This window comes from Oncorhynchus mykiss, chromosome 10, assembly GCF_057628025.1.
Source record: "Oncorhynchus mykiss isolate SJ-2025 chromosome 10, ASM5762802v1, whole genome shotgun sequence".
NCBI lineage: Eukaryota > Metazoa > Chordata > Actinopteri > Salmoniformes > Salmonidae > Oncorhynchus > Oncorhynchus mykiss.
The window spans coordinates 32,354,727-32,377,962 of NC_143031.1; the positions used below are offsets into that span (position 1 = coordinate 32,354,727).

Consider the following 23,236-nt stretch of genomic DNA (forward strand, 5'->3'; position numbering starts at 1 on the left):
TGAGCATTAATATTGAGTTGGTCCCCCCCTTTCCTACTATAACAGCCTCCACTCTTCTGGGAAGGCTTTCCACTAGATGTTGGAACATTGCTGCGATGACTTGCTTCCATTCAGTCACAGGAGCATTAGTGAGGTCGGACACTGATATTGGGCAATTAGGCCTGGCTCGCAGTTCCAATTCATCCCAAAAGTGTTCGATGAGATTGAGGTCAGGGCTCTGTGCAGGCCAGTCAAGTTCTTTCACTCCTGAAAAACATTCCCACAGCATGATGCTGCCACCACCGTTCTTCACCGTAGGGATGGTGCCAGGTTACCGCCAGACGTGACGATTGGCATTCAAGCCAAATATTTGAGAAATGTTGATTTCATCAGACCAGAGAATCTTGCTTCTCATGGTCTGAGAGTCCTTTAGGTGCCTTTTGGCAAACTCCAAGCGGGCCTTTTACTGAGGAGTAGCTTCCGTCTGGCCACTCTACCATAAAGGCCTGATTGCTGGAGTGTTTCAGATCAATACAAACAGGATGTTCCTGAGCTCAATTTCGAGCCTCATAGCAAAGGGCCTGAATACTTATTTAAATAAGGTTATTTATTTAATATGAAAAAAAAACGATTTTTTGTATAATTTTTTTGCAAACATTTCTGAAAACCTGTTTTCACTTTTTCAATATGGGCTATTGTGTGTAGATTGATGAGTAAAATAAATAAGGCTGTAACGTAACAAAATGTGGAAAATGTGAAGGGGTCTGAATACTTTCCGAATGCACTGTGTATATATATATATATATATATATATATATATATATATATTATAGCCTATAGAAAGGAAGAGAAGCTTAGGCCTAACGCCAGAGAGATAGAGAGATTTGCCAGTGGCATGCGACAACGGCATGCATTAGTCTATCATTGAGAACATCAGTGTATGGCCTGTTGAAGTGTAATTATGATATTTATGACCTGTAAAGATTAATGATGGTATGATTAATCCATCCCTGTGATTTAACCTATAGCATTATACAGTGCCTTGCGAAAGTATTCGGCCCCCTTGAACTTTGCGACCTTTTGCCACATTTCAGGCTTCAAACATAAAGATATAAAACTGTATTTTTTTTGTGAAGAATCAACAACAAGTGGGACACAATCATGAAGTGGAACGACATTTATTGGATATTTCAAACTTTTTTAACAAATCAAAAACTGAAAAATTGGGCGTGCAAAATTATTCAGCCCCTTTGCTTTCAGTGCAGCAAACTCTCTCCAGAAGTTCAGTGAGGATCTCTGAATGATCCAATGTTGACCTAAATGACTAATGATGATAAATACAATCCACCTGTGTGTAATCAAGTCTCCGTATAAATGCACCTGCACTGTGATAGTCTCAGAGGTCCGTTAAAAGCGCAGAGAGCATCATGAAGAACAAGGAACACACCAGGCAGGTCCGAGATACTGTTGTGAAGAAGTTTAAAGCCAGATTTGGATACAAAAATATTTCCCAAGCTTTAAACATCCCAAGGAGCACTGTGCAAGCGATAATATTGAAATGGAAGGAGTATCAGACCACTGCAAATCTACCAAGACCTGGCCGTCCCTCTAAACTTTCAGCTCATACAAGGAGAAGACTGATCAGAGATGCAGCCAAGAGGCCCATGATCACTCTGGATGAACTGCAGAGATCTACAGCTGAGGTGGGAGACTCTGTCCATAGGACAACAATCAGTCGTATATTGCACAAATCTGGCCTTTATGGAAGAGTGGCAAGAAGAAAGCCATTTCTTAAAGATATCCATAAAAAGTGTCATTTAAAATTTGCCACAAGCCACCTGGGAGACACACCAAACATGTGGAAGAAGGTGCTCTGGTCAGATGAAACCAAAATTGAACTTTTTGGCAACAATGCAAAACGTTATGTTTGGCGTAAAAGCAACACAGCTGAACACACCATCCCCACTGTCAAACATGGTGGTGGCAGCATCATGGTTTGGGCCTGCTTTTCTTCAGCAGGGACAGGGAAGATGGTTAAAATTGATGGGAAGATGGATGGAGCCAAATACAGGACCATTCTGGAAGAAAACCTGATGGAGTCTGCAAAAGACCTGAAAACTGGGACGGAGATTTGTCTTCCAACAAGACAATGATCCAAAACATAAAGCAAAATCTACAATGGAATGGTTCAAAAATAAACATATCCAGGTGTTAGAATGGCCAAGTCAAAGTCCAGACCTGAATCCAATCGAGAATCTGTGGAAAGAACTGAAAACTGCTGTTCACAAATGCTCTCCATCCAACCTCACTGAGCTCGAGCTGTTTTGCAAGGAGGAATGGGAAAAAAATTCAGTCTCTCGATATGCAAAACTGATAGAGACATACCCCAAGCGACTTACAGCTGTAATCGCAGCAAAAGGTGGCGCTACAAAGTATTAACTTAAGGGGGCAGAATAATTTTGCACGCCCAATTTTTCAGTTTTTGATTTGTTAAAAAAGTTTGAAATATCCAATAAATGTCGTTCCACTTCATGATTGTGTCCCACTTGTTGTTGATTCTTCACAAAGAAATACAGTTTTATATCTTTATGTTTGAAGCCTGAAATGTGGCAAAAGGTCGCAAAGTTCAAGGGGGCCGAATACTTTCGCAAGGCACTGTAATATAATATATACTTTATGCATTAATCTGTGTGAATCTGCTCTGCTGGCACTGGGCATGGGCATGGTATCAGCATGTTATAATCAATCAATCAATTAAATATATCAGCAGTTGTCTCAAAGTGCTTTTAAATGACTCAGATGCTTATACATGACATTACACATATGTTATCCATGGTGAGTAGTCTGTAATTCTCAACATTCCCCATTGAACAAAAGGGAGAGGAAAGGCATTAATAAACCGTCCACTGAGCACTCTGCTGTTAATTAGGAAAGTATTGAACAACATGTGGTTGCCTGTCATTGTGCTAAAGAGCTTGATTGCCAGTTTGCAAGGGCCTGAACGGGAAAACGACATCTGTGAACATCTGTTTTGAAAATAAAAAATTCTAGCTGCTCTGAATGGAACATTTACTTTATTTTGTCTTGGTGGACCAATTAAGTTAACAGATTTACACAACCATCCGGATCAATTTGAAAACAATAGCACCATAATAGTATGCATGCGCGTACGTGTGTTAGAGAACAAGCATTAAGGTTCGCACACATCGCACCGAATGTGGATCTAGCGTTCTTCTGCCGATTGTTTTAAGGACCACCCACTAACATTTTTCACTCAATTCTACATGTAAAATCGGTGCACACTCGGTTTACAAATTACATTCAGAGCTGCCAAGTAAATGCTATTGATGTGTCAGAGACTTTAGAGAACAGCCAGAATCCTGACCCCCAAAACTCTACACCCCCTTCCCCCAACTTCTTCAGGCTGTCTTGTCAAATCCCCAAAAGTCTACTTTTCCTTTAAACTGGAAACACACGCTAGACCGTGTGCTGCTTGGCTTTTCATGCCCGGCATCCTTGCTACAGTTAATTAACAGTTATTAGTGTTAGCGCAGCAGCACTGGATAAGATGTCACAAATCATCAAGTCTCTAGGTGCAGTTACAGCAATTAATAGCTCTATCACACCTAGCTAGCCATTTGGTACACTTCCAGGTTCCTTTTTAGACCTGAAAGCACTAATAAAATCATTTCTGCTCTGCAATTCACCATCGTTATTTCAAGTCCTAATGACGTGACGCTCCCTCCCACCTCCTCCACCCCTACTCTATCTCTTTTTGTTCAAAAGAAGAAGCTGACTTTCTCAGTGCAGCCATCACCAGGCAGTACTGTAATAACTTAGTGAAGTTCTCTCTGTAGTAGTGAGGCTTTTATTTTGGCCTAGTAGACCCTCACACCCTGGAGAGATGCTGCTGGAACATGTGTGTGTGTGGGGGAGGGGGGGGGGCTGTGGGTGATGGAACAGCAGATTAGAGTGTGTAACTTTGGATTTTTTCTTCTCCCTCTCCTGCCAGCGATTGTTGTTTTCAAGTTTTATCCTTATCAAAAGTGATTTAATTTGTTTCTTTTTCTCTGGTGTAATTGAGATCTGCGCTTGGCCCTGGAGGGAAGAGAAGTGAGGCGAAGTGTAGTGAAGAGAAGTGAAGTGTGCCCCAGCACTGGTAAAGTGGGCCCAGTTGAATGAACACTGGCCTCTTTATAACCTGGCTGGCAGTGGGAGAATTCCTAGCTCTTGCTCTGCAATTCATAACTTTTTATTAAACTCTGTTAACAGTCGTGCCCTTTCACAATTCAACTCCTGCTCTGGTTATAGTTTGATTATTGTACATATTAACTGAAGGAAGTGGTAGCTAGCATACCAGTTATAGCACAGTGGCAATCTTATACAGTGATTGGGAAAGAAAACATTTTGATCAGGAATATTTTTTTTGTATTTCCTCTGTACGTTCTATAGAGATACAGATGAAGTCTGAAGTTTACATACACTTAGGTTGGAGTCATTAAAACTCGTTTTTCAACCACTCCACACATTTCTTGTTAACAAACTATAGTTTTGGCAAGTCGGTTAGGACATCTACTTTGTGCATGATGCAAGTCATTTTTCCAACAATTGTTTACAGACAGATTATTTCACTGTATCACAATTCCAGTGGGTCATACACTGAGTTCACTGTGCCTTTAAACAGCTTGGAAAATTCCAGAAAATAAAAGCTGAAATAAATCATTCTCTCTACTATTATTCTGACATTTCACATTCTTAATAAAATAAAGTGGTGATCCTAACTGACCTAAGGCGGGGAATTTTACTAGGATTAAATGTCAGGAATTGTGCAAAACTGAGATTAAATGTATTTGGCTGAGGTGTATGTAAATTTCCAACTTCAACTGAAGCTCTCGTATTGAGAAATGTCAGTGCTCTTGACATTCTTCATGTATTTCCACACAATAAGACAGTAAAGCAGTGTTGACCTTGGCCTGACCTTGGCCCAGGCTGCAGTGAGAGAACAGCAGTAATGACTGGATAATGAGCCACCTGGATCAGGCTATAGAGTCCAGGCCAGACCCTGACCCCATTGCCCCTCTCAGGCTCTCTCAGGACCCCTTATTGAAGAACTTCCACCAGCCCAGCTCAGCCCCCCCCCCCCCCCCCCCCCCCGTATAAACAGTCGGCATGCCACACACACGCACACAAGCAGGCACGCATACACACAGGTGCTTAGTACTGACCTTTAGTGTGGGAGGGAGGCAGCAGCCCCCCCTCTCCCTTGTCTATAACCAGGCTCCCAAGGGCCTCTTCTGTCAGGTGCCAGAGAAGACACAAGTAAACACTTGTTTGGATTGACACAGGGCCCTGGCATTGATCGGCATCCATAAAAACCTGCAGTAGGTAGAAAAAAAGGAGAGACAGTGTGTTTCTGAGAGAACTGTGGAGTGTAGAGAATCTCAAATAGACTGGCCATTGTAGTGAGTGGACAGGGCAGGCCTCTTACTGTCCTTCACTCCTGCTTCAAAGGAGAGCTCAAGAGACTCTTTGGTGTGTCACTCAGAGAGAGAGAGAGAGAGAGAGAGAGAGAGAGAGAGAGAATGGAATGGTGGTGGTTGTTGATAGGGGGTGGTCTGCTCTGTAGCTACATTAGTCCAATGATGGCTATCAGTGCTGAGAGGGGGTGATAACAGGCTCAGTGCTCCTGGTCCTGGGGGTTTCATTATCCCACAGTCATCTCAGGGGGAAGGTGTGACGAAGAGATGGGGGCCGCTGTAGTACCTTATAGCGTCCTATCCTAACTTTCTTTAACTGTAGTTGAAATAGCAGAACAGAGCCAATATGTCTTCCTCTAATATAATCCCACCAACGTGCTTTTACACCAGTGTGATTGTTTGTTTAGTGCTCTGAGGGTTCAGCCATAGAAGGCCTCTGGAGGACATATTATACATAGCTGGATCAAGAGTGGTTTAATTCCTACTTCACTCAGGAAAATGGAGCAAGCTGATTTACATAAAGCCCACAAGGCTCATCAGTATGGACGACACATAGCCCACACACCTCGCCCAGCAACCAGGGTTTGTATTCACATGTGTGCATGCTTACATGCGTGCGTGTGTCCAACCACCCAGGAGGCTAATATTAATGAGCTACATCAAGAAGATGTCATCATACAGGCAGGCCTGTCTAGCTCAACAGAAAGCCCAAGCCAATGTAAACTCAGCAAAAAAGAAACGTCCCTTTTTCAGGACCCTATCTTTCAAAGATAATTCGTAAAAATCCAAATAACTTCACAGATCTTCATTGTAAAGGGTTTAAACACAGTTTCCCATGCTTGTTCAATGAACCATAAACAATTAATGAACATGCACCTGTGGAACAGTTGTTAAGACACTAACAGCTTATAGACAAGTAGGCAATTAAGGTCACACTTATGAAAACGTAGGACACTAAAGAGGCCTTTCTATTTACTCTGAAAAACACTAAAGAAATATGCCCAGGGTCACTGCTCATCTGCGTGAACATGCCTTAGCCATGCTGCAGATGTGGCCAGGGCAATAAATTGCAATGCCCATACTGTGAGACGGCTAAGACAGCACTACAGGGAGACAGGACGGACAGCTGATCGTCCTCTTAGTGGCAGACCATGTGTAACATCACCTGCACAGGATCGGTACATCTGAACATCACACCTGCGGGACAGGTACAGGATGGCAACAACAACTGCCCGAGTTACACCAGGAACGCACAATCCATCCATCAGTGCTCAGACTGTCCGCAATAGGCTGAGAGAGGCTGGACTGAGGGCTTGTAGGCCTGTTGTAAGGCAGGTCCTAACCAGACATCACCGGCAACAATGTCGCCTATGGGCACAAACCCACCATCGCTGGACCAGACAGGACTGGCAAAAAGTGCTCTTCACTGACGAGTCACGGTTTTGTCTCACCAGGGGTGATGGTCGGATTCGAGTTTATCATCAAAGGAATGAGCATTACACCGAGGCCTGTACTCTGGAGCGGGATCGATTTGGAGGTGGAGGGTCCGTCATGGTCTGGGGCGGTGTGTCACAGCATCATTGGACTGGGCTTGTTGTCATTGCTAGCAATCTCAACGCTGTAATTCACAGGGAAGGCATCTTCCTCCCTCATATGTTACCCTTCCTGCAGGCTCATCCTGACATGACCCTCCAGCATGACAATGCCACCAGCCATACTGCTCGTTCTGTGCGCGATTTCCTGCAAGACAGGAATGTCAGTGTTCTGCCATGGCCAGGGAAGGGCCCGGATCGCAATCCCATTGAGCACAACTGGAACCTGTTGGATCGGAGGGTGAGGGCTAGGGCAATTCCCCCCAGAAATGTCCGGGAACTTGCAGGTGCCTTGGTGGAAGAGTGGGGTAACATCTTACAGCAAGAACTGGAAAATCTGGTGCAGTCCATGAGGAGGACTGCAATACTTAAGGCAGCTGGTGGCCACACCAGATACTGACTGTTACTTTTGATTTTGACCCCCCCCCCCCCCCCCCCCTTTGTTCAGGGACACATTATTACATTTCTGTTAGTCACCTGTCTGTCAAACCTTTTCAGTTTATGTCTCAGTTGTTGAATCTTGTTATGTTCATACAAATATTTACACTTGTTAAGTTTGCTGAAAATAAACACAGTTGACAGTGAGGGGACGTTTTTGTTGTTGTTGCTGAGTTTATATACACTACATGACCAAAAGTATGTGGACACCTGCTCGTCGAACATCTCATTCCAAAATCATGGGCATTAATATGAAGTTGGTGTCGTCCCCCCTTGCTGCTATAACAGTCTCCACTCTTCTGGGAAGGCTTTCCATTAGATGTTGGAACATTGCTGCGGGGACAGCCACAAGAGCATTAGTGAGGCCGGGCACTGATGTTGGGCATTTTGGCCTGGCTCGCAGTCGGCGTTCCAATTCATCCTAAAGGTGTTCGATGAGGTTGAGGTCAGGGCTCTGTGCAGGCCAGTCAAGTTCTTCCATACCGATCTCAACAAACCACTTCTGTATGGACCTTGCTTTGTGCACGGGGACATTGTCATGCTGAAACAGGAAAGGGCCTTCTTCAAACTGTTGCCACAAAGTTGGAAGCACAGAATCGTCTAGAATGTCATTGTATGTTGTAGCGTTAATACTTCCCTTCTCTGTAACTAAGGGGCCTAGCCCGATCCATGAAAAACAGCCCCAGACCATTATTCCTCCTCCTCCACCAAGGCCCCAGACCACCATGCACTATGCATTCAGGCAGGTAGCGTTCTCCTGGCTTCCGCCTAACCCAGATTCAACTGAGGACAGACTATTTTTACGCGCTACGCACTTCAGCACTTTCAGTCTTATTCTGTGAGCTTGTGTGGCCTACCACTTCACGGCTGAGCCGTTGTTGCTCCAATAACAGTACTTACAGTTGACCGGGGCAGAAATTGGATGAAGTTGGAAAGGTGGCATCCTATGACGTTGCCATGTTGAAAGTCTCTGAGCTCTTCAGTAAGGCCGTTCTACTACCAATGTTTTTTTGGGGGATTGCATGGCTGTGTGCTCGATTTACACAGGTGTGATTTGCTACGGGTGTGGAGGAAATTAACGAATCCACTAATTTGAAGGGGTGTCCACATACTTTTGTATATATAGTGTACATTTTCAGAACTACTCTTTTTTTTAACACATATTTAGATAAGAAAAATTAGTAGTGTGGTTTTGCTTTATGCCAATGATAAAAGGGTTGTTACCTTCCAGGAAGGAGGATAAATGTCCCATTTGAGTATGTGCTCGTGCAGTATGCAGCAGGCTAGTGCGTCGGCAGTATGGTAATAGATGATGGATGCACTGATCCCACTCATTATTATCAGTCATGAAGTTGCTCCTACTACAGGGCGGCAGTCACCTTCATCTATCCCTGAGTAGTACATCAGCAGGCAGGCAGCTAGCTACCATACTGAAATAACAAGCCCTGAGAGAGGGGAGAGAGAGTGAAAGAGGGGAGAAAGAGTGAAAGAGGGGAGAGAGCGCGTGAGAGAGGGAGAGCTAGATAGAAGGGGGGGGGGGGGGAGTGGTAGAGACAAAGATGGGCCATGCTCCACCCCACACACACACACACTGGCTGATGATGGATAGACTTTGTTAGTGTGGTATTTCCCTCTCTCCCCCTTTGTCTCTCTCTCTACCCTCCTCTCTCACTCTCTTTCTCACTCTCTCTCTGTCTCTTTCTCCCTCTGAGATGAAGGCCTCATCAGAGAGCCAGGTCTTGGGCTGAGGGAAGGGTTTCATTTTGCCTCATTACAGGAGCCACTAGAGGATTATTGGGCTTCAAAGCTTCTTGATTGCATTATCAGGCTTTAGTTTGTTGGAACACGGGGCTAATCTGGCCTTCCGTTGTGAAGGAGGGGCGTTGGCCACATAGCAACACAGTGGAGTGACGCTCCCAGTGATGTCATCTGGCATCATCTGGCACAGCAGAGATAGAGGACATGATTTACCTTTGTGATTGGCTACTACGTCCTGAAAAATATATGGTGGTCGATGCATGTGTATTTTACCTACACCAGGGGGTTTACCTACAGTACACCAGGGGGCTCATTCTGGTATCACAGCCAACCCAAACAGGTTTTCTAGTCTGCACCTTTAGGAGCCCAGTGGGACTGCAAGTTCCTTTATACATATTTAACCAGACGTCCTCACGGATGACTTCATCCCAGAATGAGTTGAAATTTAAGGGAGGCAGGCAGGCAGAGAGTGATATCGCTTTGCTGCTCCCACAGGCATCCCATGGATGCATTCAGTGTTTATTTTTCAGATTTGTATATAAGCATGAATGGTCTCCTATTCTGAAAGAAGATGGCTTTTGGGGGAACACGGAAGGAGAGACCATGGCACTTTTTTGGGGGGCAAATCATTAAGATATTTGAAAGCTAATTCAGATCAGGAGGAAATGATGGAAAATTGGCTCACTGCAATGTACTGTGCATGTATGTGAAGTATTTGCTCATGTGGGATTTTAAGAGGGAACCTATAAACTAGCATCCATTACATAACCTATTTTTGTCTGTAGGTAATGTTTGTTAAAACATGTAAAGGTGTGTTCCTGAGTGAGGCATCAGGGATCTCCCACAGCTCTGCTGTACTCAGATGAATTATTAATGCTAAAAGAATCCATGTTTTCTTTTAAATGCTGTGTAGAGAGCTCAGCCTGGTTGAATATAAGTAGCGGCTACATTTTTCAAGCCCATGCCAAGTATAGCCTTCAATTTAACATGAGCTTTTAATCCTACGAGTACTAAATTGCTTTTTAATGCCGGGGATCAACGTCTTTTCAGAAGTAACTGGTGAAAAATGCATCAGATATGCAGAGCAAATCAGATAGGAAACTTCTCAGGGTTAAAGGAGCAAAGCAACACCCCCATAGCAAAGTGGAGAGAAACCAAGATGTTGTTTTGACACCTCATTCACCTCCTGGGTCTCAAGAGGACCCCCTCTAGCAGTAAATGTGTGTGTGTGTGTGTGTGCACGCGTGTGTGTTCACGCATGCATTTACGTGTGTGTAGCTTCATAAGCAAATTCATTAGCAGTGTCAGGTACTACTGTACTGTACTCACCAAAGCATTAGTTGAATCACAGCATGAGTCAAAGATAGGTGTTACAGTCATGTAAACTCCCTTGTACTGTACTGTACACTCTGGGTCACTGAGGTCATAACTCCAACAGTGCATGACTGAGAGCCCTTATTCTAATCTAATATCATTAGGCCTGGGTGGGAGTTGGCAGGCTCCTCGCCATTGGTCCAATCCAAAATACTTCCTGAAGGGCAGCCAACAGCGTTCCTCCATCACACAACAATGTGGTCATCAGAGCACACTAATCAGTCCACGCCAGAGAGGACCACAAATACGTGTGTGTGTGACCCCTTATCCCTTGCCCAGTGGCTGATTTTTTTTATTATAGGAGTAGCAGTTTCAGTTTCCCCAGTAGCTGTCTATGGGCCTTAAAGATTTTCTCACAACAAACTATTTACCTCTGTGTCACAGGAGGAGCTGCTACTGCTGCTGCTACTGCTGTTGCTGCTACTGCTACTGCTACTGCTACTGCTGCTGCTGCTCCTACTGCTACTGCTGCTGCTACTACTGCTACTGTTGCTGCTACTGCTACTACTGCTGCTGCTACTGCTGCTGCTACTGCTGTTGCTGCTACTGCTACTGCTGCTGCTGCTCCTACTGCTACTGCTGCTGCTACTACTGCTACTGTTGCTGCTACTGCTACTACTGCTGCTGCTGCTGCTACTACTGCTACTGCTGCTGCTGCTACTGCTGCTGGTTCTACTGTTGCTGCTGCTGTTACTGTTGCTGCTACTACTGATGCTGCTACTGCTACTACTGTTGCTGCTACTGCTACTACTGTTGCTGCTGCTGCTACTACTGATGCTGCTACTGCTACTACTGTTGCTGCTACTGCTACTACTGTTGCTGCTACTGCTACTACTGATGCTGCTACTGCTACTACTGATGCTGCTACTGCTACTACTGTTGCTGCTGCTGCTACTACTGATGCTGCTACTGCTACTACTGTTGCTGCTACTGCTACTACTGTTGCTGCTACTGCTACTACTGATGCTGCTACTGCTACTACTGATGCTGCTACTGCTACTACTGTTGCTGCTACTGCTACTACTGCTGCTGCTGCTGCTGCTACTGCTGTTGCTGCTACTGCTGCTGGTTCTACTGCTGCTGCTACTGTTACTGTTGCTGCTATTACTGCTACTGCTGCTACTACTGATGCTGCTACTACTGCTACTGCTGCTGCTGCTGCTACTGTTGCTGATGCTACTGCTGCTGGGGGGGGGGGGGTGTTGGACGACTGATTGCCTGTAAACTGGGCATCTACGTCAATACTACGTCAATACAATACTGGGGGGGGGCACAGAGGAGACTAAGACAGAGAGACACAGAGGAGACTAGCAGGCCCACCAGGCCAACCAGGCCAACCAGGCCCATCAAATCTCCCGTGTGTGTTATTGCATGATATAACATCCTGTGATATAATGATATAATTGTTGGTCCCAGCCAGCTCCCTGCTGTGCCTGGTTGGCCTGGTTGGCCTGGTGGGCCTGGTGGGCCTGCTAGTCTCCTCTGTGTCTCTCTGTCTTAGCCACCGTCAAATTGGCCTGGCACCCCAACCCGGCTGCTTTATCAAGTTTCCTGGAAGGATTATCCCCAAGCTCACTCATTTGATATTTTTCCCTGATGCGGGGCTTTGGGGTGATAGCGTGTGTGTGCGTGTGTGCATGCTAGTGTACGTGCTTACGTGCGTGCCTTCGCTAGGGTGTGCAGCTGTTTGTGTGTGTGTGTGTGTGTGTGAGATGGTACAGCTGTTTGGTCTCTCCCTGGGCGGGTGGACGGAGCAACACAGGCTGTCCCTGTTTGCCAGTGTGAAATCCTCTTACAGCCCCTGTCTGTCTCTGTTGGGCCAGGCGCGTGCAGCAGCAGTCCCAGATCCTCTTGTGGAGGCCGTGTTAGTAAGCAGAGCGCATGTTAAGCCCGGCTGAGACAGACACTGATGATTGGGCTTAGTGCTAAGTGATGTACTGCTTGGTTCTCCGTGCGCGGCGCCAACCCTCATCCCAGCCCTACTGAGACCTGGGCCTTGACAGACATATGCACGTATACAACCCTCTCTCACATTGGGCAGGCATCACGCCCTGCTAGTGTCAGGGGCTATCTTGGCAGACTGGCTGGCAAAACACTAATACATGCTCTCAAATTCACGCACATCCTCTCCTATGCCCACTCCTCTCCACGGGTACTTTCAAATGCAAATCAGGACATAAACAGTATCTCATTTAACACAGTTAACACTCACACCAACATACACACTTGTACAAATGGACATACATACACAAACATACACACACTCAGAGAGAGAACACACTGACTGTGTCTGTTCCTTGGGATCCTCCACTCAAATAACCCCAATGTGGTGAATGTCCTCCTCTCTCTCAGCCACTCTATCAGCCATCCAGCCAGTCAGGGAAGGCAGTGAGTGGGTCTCAGACTCACAATGTGGACATTTAGGTCTCCAGCTGGCATGGTGTGAGTTTGTGGAGGAAAGCATGGAATGCAGTCCTGCCTGGCCCACAGGGCCCATGGTCTGCCAGATGGAGGCCCCTCTCAAAGGCATCTCTATTACCTCTCCGAGCCCCAGACAGCCAGGCCTTATGTCACAGTCACAGCGGAGGGCATGGAGAGGGCTGAAGAGGCCAGAGTGCCAGCACGACGCTCCCTCATGGAAATGTACCGGCAGACACCACACACACTCCCATTGATCCCAATTGATGGTGCTTGATAGAAATGAGTATCAGTTGTATTTTACTATTTAGTACTTTTACATATTTATTACATTATATTTTATTCTGTGGAGAATATGCCATCATTAGGGCTAATAGTTTTTCCTGGCTGTGTGACTTGACCAAACCTGTGACATCACACTGTACCTGGTGAACTGTAAATTAATTTGAAAGAGAAAATGACATAATTTGAAACCAGCCATAGACATGACAATGCCAGCAAATATGGCCCCCATGTATTTCCCACCATTTGGGTGTTTCCTGCAGCTCGCCTCACGCCTGCCCTCACATTGATAGTGACAGATAAAGCCCCTGTGATCTTGTGGAGCGTCAGGCTCAAGCTGGCTGCCTGATTACCATCCCCACTGATAACACCGCATGTTAATCATTGTAAACATGGTGTTGTCTCCGCCAGGGCTTTGACACACTTAGCTTATCTCTAATTGTTTTAATTGCTACTAGCGTTTAACGAGATCGTCCCCTAGATTTGCAAAAGCCCAAAGCCCAGAGACTGACTGGGTACACAGAGCAGGAACACAGTGTTTCTGTTTCCTCAGATCTATGGTACTGTGATGGGGTGTACGCTCGCTCATCCTAACCCTTTCTGCCTTGGCATTAATGAAAGGCAGACAGGCAGCGTCGGGCCAAAGCACACATCCAATGAGAGGGTCTGGAGATGAGATGAGGCTCATGAAATATTTAAATGAGGAGGGCTTTAAAGTGGAGACTCCCTGCTTGTCCACATACCTCCCTAGGCCCTGCCCCTCTAACATCCCAACATGTAAATCACTACAAGGGGCTCTGGTGGGGGGACTGCCTGTCTGTCTGCCACAATACATTTTGCGGATTAAATCTCTCCCTCTTGTCTCTAACCTCCTCAAAACACACACACACACATACTATTTCTTTCTTCCATGTCCTTTCATTACTGTAGGGGAAGGTTGAGGTGGAGGGGATATCCTACCCCTGTCTTGGTGGATTTTGACATGTTAAAATCACTCCCCTTTCCCTTCTTTCTCCCCCCCCCCCCCCCCCCCCCCCCCCCCAGCAGGGTGGCTACAGTAGGCAGAACAAGGCCCTTATTTAGTTCAGTCCCTGTGAAATGCAATTAGAAACCCCTCCAGGGCCAGCAGGGGCCTGGGCTGAGAAGTCAGGAGGGAGGGAGGGAGCGGGAGAGGGAGAGGTAGAAGAAGAGGGAGAGGGAGAGAGAGAGACTCCTCCCTGATGTCTGTCAGCCTGCTGGCTTTTGAAGTCTGGGGCCATCTTATGTCCCCTTAGAGACCCTATCATCAGGGCCCCACTCTGGAGCAGTTCAACCTGACCCTGGAGTGGCTGGCTGGGCTGAGATCTGGATGAAAGTAGGGAGGGACAGAGAGGGAGGAGAGGTTTGGGCAGTGGGCTGTCTCAGTGTGTGCCTGACAGAATGGTCTTGGCAGAGCGTTTCAGAGGCCGAATCCCCCTGACCATGTCTCGCTAGCCTGTCAGGCAGGCATACAGACAGGCAAGCAGGCAGGCAGATCGCTCTGGGCTGCAGTCAGGAGTCCATCAGGGGTCAGACACATTTTTAATGCAGGCCTTCCTGGTGATTTCCTCACTTGATTCCTCTTAAAGACGCAGCGGGGAAATCCCCCCCCCCCCCCCCCCCCCCTCCATTTCCCCTCCCTCCCTCCCTCCCTCCTCTGGCTGTCTGGCTATTTTCTTTCTGTCTCTCTGTCACTCTCTCCTCCTCCTGTTTCTCTTCCTTTTCTTCCTCTCCCCTTTTTCCTCGCTCCCAGTGCAGTGCAAGAAAGTAACAAAGGGAAAAATATAATCCTAGCCAAAGTAGCTCTGGGTTGGAATTATGTCGAGCCTCGTGGGGGGTTTCTGGAGAAAGCAGTTCTTTGGTTGCTGATGTCTGCCGTGCCTCATTGACTATGGAGACTTATGTGCAGATTAGTGAGGGAAATGAAAGCTACGATTTGACATTCAGTGTGTTTTTATGTAGGGGTTTGTCTGGGGTGCATGGCTTCATATTGGAATATTGAGATGATTTTCCTCCTTTTCCATTGTGAGACAGCTGAAAGCTATTGCCTGGTTTTTAACAGGGAATCCTCAAGAAAGCCAACCTCAATATTACTGCAAACCAGATTAAACCAGCATTTGGACAGGCTTCATATGAAATAATTTGATCAGAAGGATAGGCTGTCTTTGTATCAACTTTTGCATGCTATACTGTAGTTCTTATGACATTTACAGTCTGACTTGATGTTAGCCAGAACACTCTCTAATCATTCACCAACTCAAAGGAACGTTTACAACACAGGGAAACACACACAGTTTAGTGTGTGTGCGTGCGTGTGCTGATGTGTGTATGTTTGTGTTACATATGCGTGTTTGTGTGCGTGTGTATTCGCAAGTGTGTGTTTGTGTGTGTGTTTATGCACTGCTGCAGTAGAGTGGTACTCTCTGTTGGTCTGCTGGATGGGGAGGAAGTGATTGACTGGCCTGAAATTACCCGTGGCATGGCGGCCCGATGCTCTGTGGCATGTCTATAATTTAAACAAAAGGGCCTCCCTCCCATTCCCGGTTCTACTCTGACTGGAAAAAAGGGGGGAAATGCATTAAGGATGTAACCCAAGTGTTTGAGGGGGGAAGGTTAAACCAATTTTCTTGTCCTGGTTGGTTTTGAAAGGGGAGTCACTAGGAAGGGGACAGCGGACTGATGGCTCTAGGTCCAGGCAGTAGAGTGGCTCTGCTCATGCTGACAGAGCAGTGCTATGTCAACTCTCAGTAATTACTGGCCTCCTAGATGTCTAACATTATTCATCCACATTTGCCTGGTCCAACCGACGGCCCAGCCCAGCTGATTCCTGAAAGCAGACAGGTAGAGATAGCATCCAGATAACCAGATAAAACAAGTTGCTCTACGGGCTTTTTACTTTACACCAGGAATACATACTTTCCGCCTCTCTCTCAGTGACAAAAGATGTGAGTTTCATGTCTCTCAAGGAAACATATTACCGTTGAGGAAAATGGCCAGCTTCTTTTGAATTCCAGTTGTCCTAGTTTATCAGACAGATGCTTCCATCCCTCTGTCTTGTTTATCTCTCTTCCTTTAAAAAAAACACCAATCCCTCTTGTGTGATAAAGGCACGTTTAAATACGTATGAAGGATGTGCGAAATATGGCTTGTCTTTTTGTCATTCATATTTACAGGTTTGATATTCACAGGCATGTCTCTCACAATGCAGAGGAACCAGTCAGGTCCCTAAACCATTCAGCCTCCCAGAGAAGTATATTATATGACTAAACCACTCATCCTCCCAGCCAAGTATATTATATGACTTGTGTCTGCAATATACACAGGGAAGAAATTAATGTTGTTTGTTACCTCTCCCTGGGGTTCTGTCTCCTACTCTTGGCCTGGCCTTTCTTCCCTTTCAATGCTCACAGGCCTGTCGTTTTTCATTCAGATCTTATTCATAGAGAGAGGGAGGGAGGGAGGGAGGGAGGGAGGGAGGGAGGGAGGGAGGGAGGGAGGGAGGGAGGGAGGGAGGGAGAGAGAGAGAGAGAGAGAGAGAGAGAGAGAGAGAGAGAGAGAGAGAGAGAGAGAGAGAGAGAGAGAAGAGAGAGAGAGAGAGAGAGAGAGAGAGAGAGAGAGAGAGAGAGAGAGAGAGAGAGAGAGAGAGAGAGAGAGAGAGAGAGAGAGAGAGAGAGAGAGAGAGAGAGAGAGTCTCCCGGGTGATGAGTGACAGATTAATATATGTCTGGCTACGTGTCTGAGGAATTGGGAAGAAAAGCGCTGTCAGAGCTGCTTGTCGGGAGGGGGCGAGATTAGAAGCAGTTGTCATTGGCAGACTCAGGCTCACTGAGATAAGGCTGGATGTAATGACTGTAAAAAGCATCCTGACCTCGCCTTCAAAAGGCACAGAAAAGAGATGATATATAGATGATTTTTGATTAATTTTATGTGTGTGTATATGTACGTGTCTGTGCATGTGTTTGATGATATGATGTTCCATGGCATATGGGGTAGTCTCCCTATATTTGCAGTCGGATAGAATATCAGGCATGCTATGAATCTTATTGAAAATGGCACAAATAATTAATATATTTTTAAGTGTTCGCTTCAACATGTGCTTATGAAAATGCATCACTCCAGACAACGCTTTTCCACTGCTCCCGAGTCCAATGGCGTTGAGCTTTACACCACTCCAGCCGATGCTTAGCATTGCGCATGGTGATCTTAGGCTTGTGTGCAGCTGCTAGGCCATGGAAACCCTTTTCATGTAGCTCTTGTCTAACAGTTATTGTGCTGAAGTTGCTTGCAGAGGCAGTTTGGAACTCGGTAGTGAGTGTTGCAACCGAGGACAGACAATGTTTACGCGCTACACGCTTCAGCATTCGGCGGTCCCGTTCTGTGAGCTTGTGTGGCCTGTCATTTCGTGGATGAGACGTTGTTGTTCCTAGATGTTTCCACTTCACAATAACAGCACTTACAGTTGACCGGGGAAGCTCTATTAGGGCAGAAATTTGATGAACTGACTTGTTGGAAAGGTGGCATCCTATGACGGTGCCACATTGAAAGTCACTCAGCTCTTCAGTAGGGCCATTCTACAGTCAATATTTGTCTATGGAGATTGCATGGCTGGGTGCTCGATTTTATACACCTGTCAAAACGTGTCTGGCTGGAATAGCCAAATCCACTCATTTGAAAGGGTGTTCACATACAACTCTATATATGGTGTATCTGCTATTCTCCTCAGAATGTTTCTACCATTTCTGAATGTCATTGAGACACTTTACCTTTCATTGCCTCACCTCGTCCTCCTCATCCACCCTGAATAGACTGCTGGAAGTCGTGAGTCCTACAAATGCGCCAGACAGTCAGACACAACGGATGTGAATTCAATAAGAGCTCTTAAAGTATTACATGCACAGCACTCATGTTACACTTATCAGAAAATATTTGAAATGAGGGGATATTTTCCGTAATGGCAAGAAGGCTCATGAAAAAGAGAACCGGTCTCCTGTGATTGCAATCTAGGAAAAGAAAGTTCCTGTGAAATTAAACCGCCATTGTGGAGGAAGAATACAAATAAAAATCACTTCTTGATGCTTTGAAGCGAAGGATCAAGGCCAAAAAAAGGAACAAAAAGATGAAAAAACGTCAGCGGAGGAGAGATGGCTGATGGTCTATGGACAGAACTTACAGGCACAGACACTAATTACTGGCATGCATAACATAACTCCAGACGTTGTGTTTGATCTCCGCTCTCCATTCTCTGGCAACGGCATCAAGTGCTTTTCCATAGCAAAGTGACACTTTATATTATTTTCTACGACATGCAGGGCTTTTTTTTCTTCTTCTTTCTGTTGGCGTTTCATTTGAATTTAAAATCATGTGCAGTGAGAGACCCGGACATAGATTGTCTGGTGGTTGAGCTGTAATCACAGACCTGAGGTTTCTCCTAAATCTGATGATGACCGTTTAGGACTGAGAACGCTGATTTGTTGATGGCTGCTATTCCTTAGACCTGTGTGACAACAAGCAGCCATTTTTGTTGGTGGCAGACAATGGATAAATATACAGTGTATCTTCTTGCAACTAGCCATTAAATAGATTTAAAACGACATAACTAAAATCTCCATGTTTCATCACTGTCCACACCTTCATTTTAACAACAAAATAATACAATGACATGGGAGGTCTTGCAATTACAATGTAATAACCCAGTATTTATATAACTAATTTGAAACATAATTTGTCTAGTTTGTTTTTAGCATTTAGAATAAGTTTGTGCTCACATAGGCTCACATACACTATATTTTTTTTACTTCTCTTCTTCCCAATGTTCAAGCTGCTTCATGTTCAAAGCACATACTTGTCAACATGGCTTCATCATCTATTGAACATGGGCCGACTGATGGCCAAGACTGGCCCCCTAACCCAATGGACACTTTGTATTGGAGATCAAGGAGGGCCCCTAACCCAATGAATGCTTTGTATTGGAGAGCTGTGTTCTTTTCAGGGCCATTGTGGGATCAGGTTTTGCTCTCTGGGGCCTTGGGGCCCGGCATTATGGCTTTGACTGGTCTTCTTGGGCCTCAGCCAGCCACGTCTCCCTGCTGATAGTCATCTATCTGATAGTCATCTCATCTGTCTGGCCATGAGATCCAGTGTCCTGATAGATAGAACACTAAGAGCACATACAACACTGCCATACAGAGCTGGAGGCTATCGCTCTCTCTCATTCTTTATCTCTCTGTTTCAATCTCTTTCCCTCTCTGTCGGTCTGTCCATCTGTGTCTATCTTTCTCTCCCTCTCTTCTTCTCTCCAGCACAGAGGGTAGAGGGATGGATTAGCACCCAGCAGCAAGGAGTTAAGTCTGTTTTCTGCTCTGTGGGGGCTGGGCGCTGTAGGGAGAGAGAAAGAGATCCTATCCTCCCTGTAATGTGACTCCATTGTTGATCCATTGACTACCCAGGCAGTGGGCTAATGCTGATTAGCCAAGGGTATAGTACCCTGGGTTTTCGTGCGATTAAAGTTATTTTCCAGGAACGTCCAGCATTAGCTGAAGATTGCAGGATTGTTTTGGTCTGGAGTGTTCATGGGCCACCAGATTAGTGAGATGGATCAAATAAAAAGAGGGGTACTCTCTCAATTTCAATTCAATTTCAATTTAAGGGCTTTATTGGCATGGGAAACATATGTTAACATTGCCAAAGCAAGTGAAGTAGATAATAAACTAATATGAAATAAACAATACAAGTAAACATTGCACTCACAGAAGTTCCAAAAACGTAAAGACATTTCAAATGTCATATTATGTCTATATACAGTGTTGTAACGATGTGCAAATAGTTAAAGTACAAAAGGGAAAATAAATAAACATAAATATGTTTTGTATTTACAATGGTGTTTGTTCTTCACTGGTTGCCCTTTTTTTGTGGCAACAGGTCACAAATCTTGCTGCTGTGATGGCACACTGTGTTATTTCACCCAGTAGAAATGGGATTTTATGAAAATTGGGTTTGTTTTCAAATTCTTTGTAGATCTGTGTAATCTGAGGGAAATATGTGTCTCTAATATGGTCATACATTGGGCAGGAGATTAGGAAGTGCAGCTCAGTTTCCACCTCATTTTGTAGGCAATGTGCACATAGCCTGTCTTCTCCTGAGAGCCAGGTCTGCCTACGGCGACCTTTCTCAATAGCAAGGCTATGCTCACTGAGTCTGTACATAGTCAAAGCTTTCCTTGAGTTTGGGTCAGTCACAGTGGTCATGTATTCTGTGTATTCTCTGTTTAGGGCCAAATAGCATTTTACCTTGCTCTGTTTTTTTGTTCATTCTTTCCAATGTGTCGAGTAATATCTTTTTGTTTTCACATGATATGGTTGGGTCTAATTGTGTTATTTTCCTGGGGCTCTGTGGGGTCTGTTTCTGTTTGTGAACAGAGCCCCAGGACCAGCTTGCTTAGGAGACTCTTTTCCAGGTTCCTCTCTCTGTAGGTGATGGCTTTGTTATGGAAGGTTTGAGAATCGCTTCCTTTTAGGTGGTTATAGAATTTAACGTCTCCTTTCTGGATTATGATAATTAGCAGGTATCGGCCTAATTCTGCTCTGCGTGCATTATTTTGTGTTTTACGTTGTACACGGGGGATATTTTTGCAGAAATCTGCATGTAGAGTCTCAATTTGGTGTTTGTCCCATTTTGTGAATTCTTGGTTGGTGAGCAGACCCCAGACCTCACAACCATAAAGGACAATGGTTCTATAACTTATTCAAGTATTTTTAGCCAGATTCTAATTGGTATGTTGAATTTTATGTTCCTTGCCTTGTCTCTCAGCTCGTTCACAGCTTTGTGGAAGTTACCTGTGGCGCTGATGTTTAGGCTGTGGTATGTATAGTTTTTTGTGTGCTCTAGGGCAAAAGTGTCTTGATGGAATTTGTTTTTGTGGTCCTGGCAACTGGACCTTTTTTGGAACACCATTATTTTGTCTTACTGAGATTTACTGTCAGGGCCCAGGTCTGACAGAATCTGTGCTGAAGATCTAGGTGCTGCTGTAGGCACTCCTTGGTTGGTGACAGAAGCGCCAGATCATCAGCAAACAGTAGACTTCAGATTCTAGTAGGGTGAGGCCGGGTGCTGCAGACTGTTCTAGTGCCCTCGCCAATTCGTTGATATACAGGTATGTGTTGAAGAGGGTGGGGCTTAAGCTGCATCCATGTCTTACCACATGGCCCTGTGGAAAGAAATGTGTGTTTTTTGCCAATTTTAACCTCACACTTGTTGTTTGTGTACATGGATTTTATAATGTCGAATGTTTTTCCCCCAACACCACTTTCCATCAATGCTGTCTCTCTCTCAATCAGTCTTTCGCCTTACAAGCAAACCAGTACCATCATTAACATGCTTAATAATAGGACAAGTGTCCACAAAAGCTGATGATCCTCTTACAATCCAGATGGTTTTAACATGAGAAAACCACTACAAACTTGATCATAGTACCATATTTCAGGGAGGGACATTGGTGGGCTTTTCGATGTCTGCGTTTGAGCCCTGGATCAAGCTTGATTAAGTGGGCACCATTGGTGAGCATGGCTGGACCACTATCTCACCATGATTGACCTAGTTGCTGGTGTGAGTGTGTTACCCCCCTCTAGGACAGTAGTGGTGGTTATTTCAACAGGAAGTGAGTGGCTGTGAGCTCTGAGGAGGTGCACTGCTGCTTATAAAGAGCGTTTTGTTTTCCTCCCCTCGCATTGGCAGCACCCTACTGGGAAATTCATTAGCCGCTGACATCATCTCACTCTGTCGACAGTGAAAGAATATCATTCTAGTCTCAGGCCCTCCCTCTGTCCCTCCCTCCTCTCTCTCTCTCTCTCTCGCTCTCTCTGCCTCTTGCTCTCACCCTCTCTCTCGTTCTGGAACTGCCAAGCAGTTTTCTCTGAGCTTCATTCAAGCAAAATAAAACACACTCATGCACGCCTGTCCCAAGAAGAGCACGGTCTTTGGAACCAAGTATTTGGACCCTCAGAAGCAGAAAACACAGGTGTGTTTGTGTTCGGAAGAGAAGTAGGGTTTGAGGTTGAACCAAGTCAGGTTAGAATCAGGAAGTGGGAGGACCCAACCATCAAACGAGGACCACTGAGGCAGCCGTTGGATGAATGGGAGTTTGTCTGATGCTTGGAGCGATGAGAGGCTCTGTCGGTGACAGAACCGTCAGTAACCACAGGACATAAGCTTTAACCAGCTGGAAATATAATGAAAGCGGAGTCCCCTTTTGGCTCAAGGTGATTCTAAATGTGATTTTGTCTCCCTCTTTGCTACAGAGGAAATTGGTCTGCGCTTTGTTGGATTTTGCTGCTCTGTAGGAGCGAGCTGGCGACTCCCGCTGGTATCTGTGGACACAGCCTCTTTACGCGTCCTGATACGCAGTCTCCCAAGGATCTTGCCTATTCGAACCTCGCATATCTTCATATCTTCGCATATTGCGAGATAGATTTGTATCCCACTCTGAACTGGAGACAAAACGCACTTAACGGGATTTAGCGACCTAGAGCTGTTGCTGATGCTTTTTCTGCCAAGACACATGGCTTCCTTTGTCCGAGAGGCACCGTAGCTTTGTAAGAGCTTCTCGTATCTCGTTGGAATTTTATTGGAAACGGATTCTCTTTTCGCATGGATGTCATCGATTTAAACGGAGTTGAATTCGCCGCCTATTTGTGGATTACATTATTTTGACAAGCAGAATGTGAAACGGAGCCATATTTACTACACAGCGAAAGTGATATCTTAACTAATATTTTCCTTCTTTCCAGCTTCGCCACATCAAAGGTATGCGCGTCGCTTTTCTTTCTTCACGTATACCTTATTATACATTATTTGGTTATTAGCTTATAGTTTACGTCCTATTAACGACGAATTATGTGTAATCCT

General features: G+C 45.3%; 1 protein-coding gene across 19 annotated transcripts in view; it reads left to right on the forward strand.

The window, feature by feature from the left end:
* Positions 1–23,236, forward strand: part of LOC110533651 (activator of transcription and developmental regulator AUTS2) — a 462,000-nt gene that overhangs the window by 391,801 nt on the left and 46,963 nt on the right. For 2 of the 19 annotated variants that reach the window (XM_090186362.1, XM_090186367.1), the window contains exon 1: positions 22,114–23,134. The exons of 15 other annotated variants lie outside the window; for them this stretch is intronic. The gene's annotated coding sequence lies outside the window, so the exon portion shown is untranslated. Of the gene's footprint in view, positions 1–22,113; positions 23,135–23,236 lie in introns of those variants that run through there. 2 more of the 19 variants (XM_090186368.1, XM_090186364.1) reach the window with 2 other exon arrangements.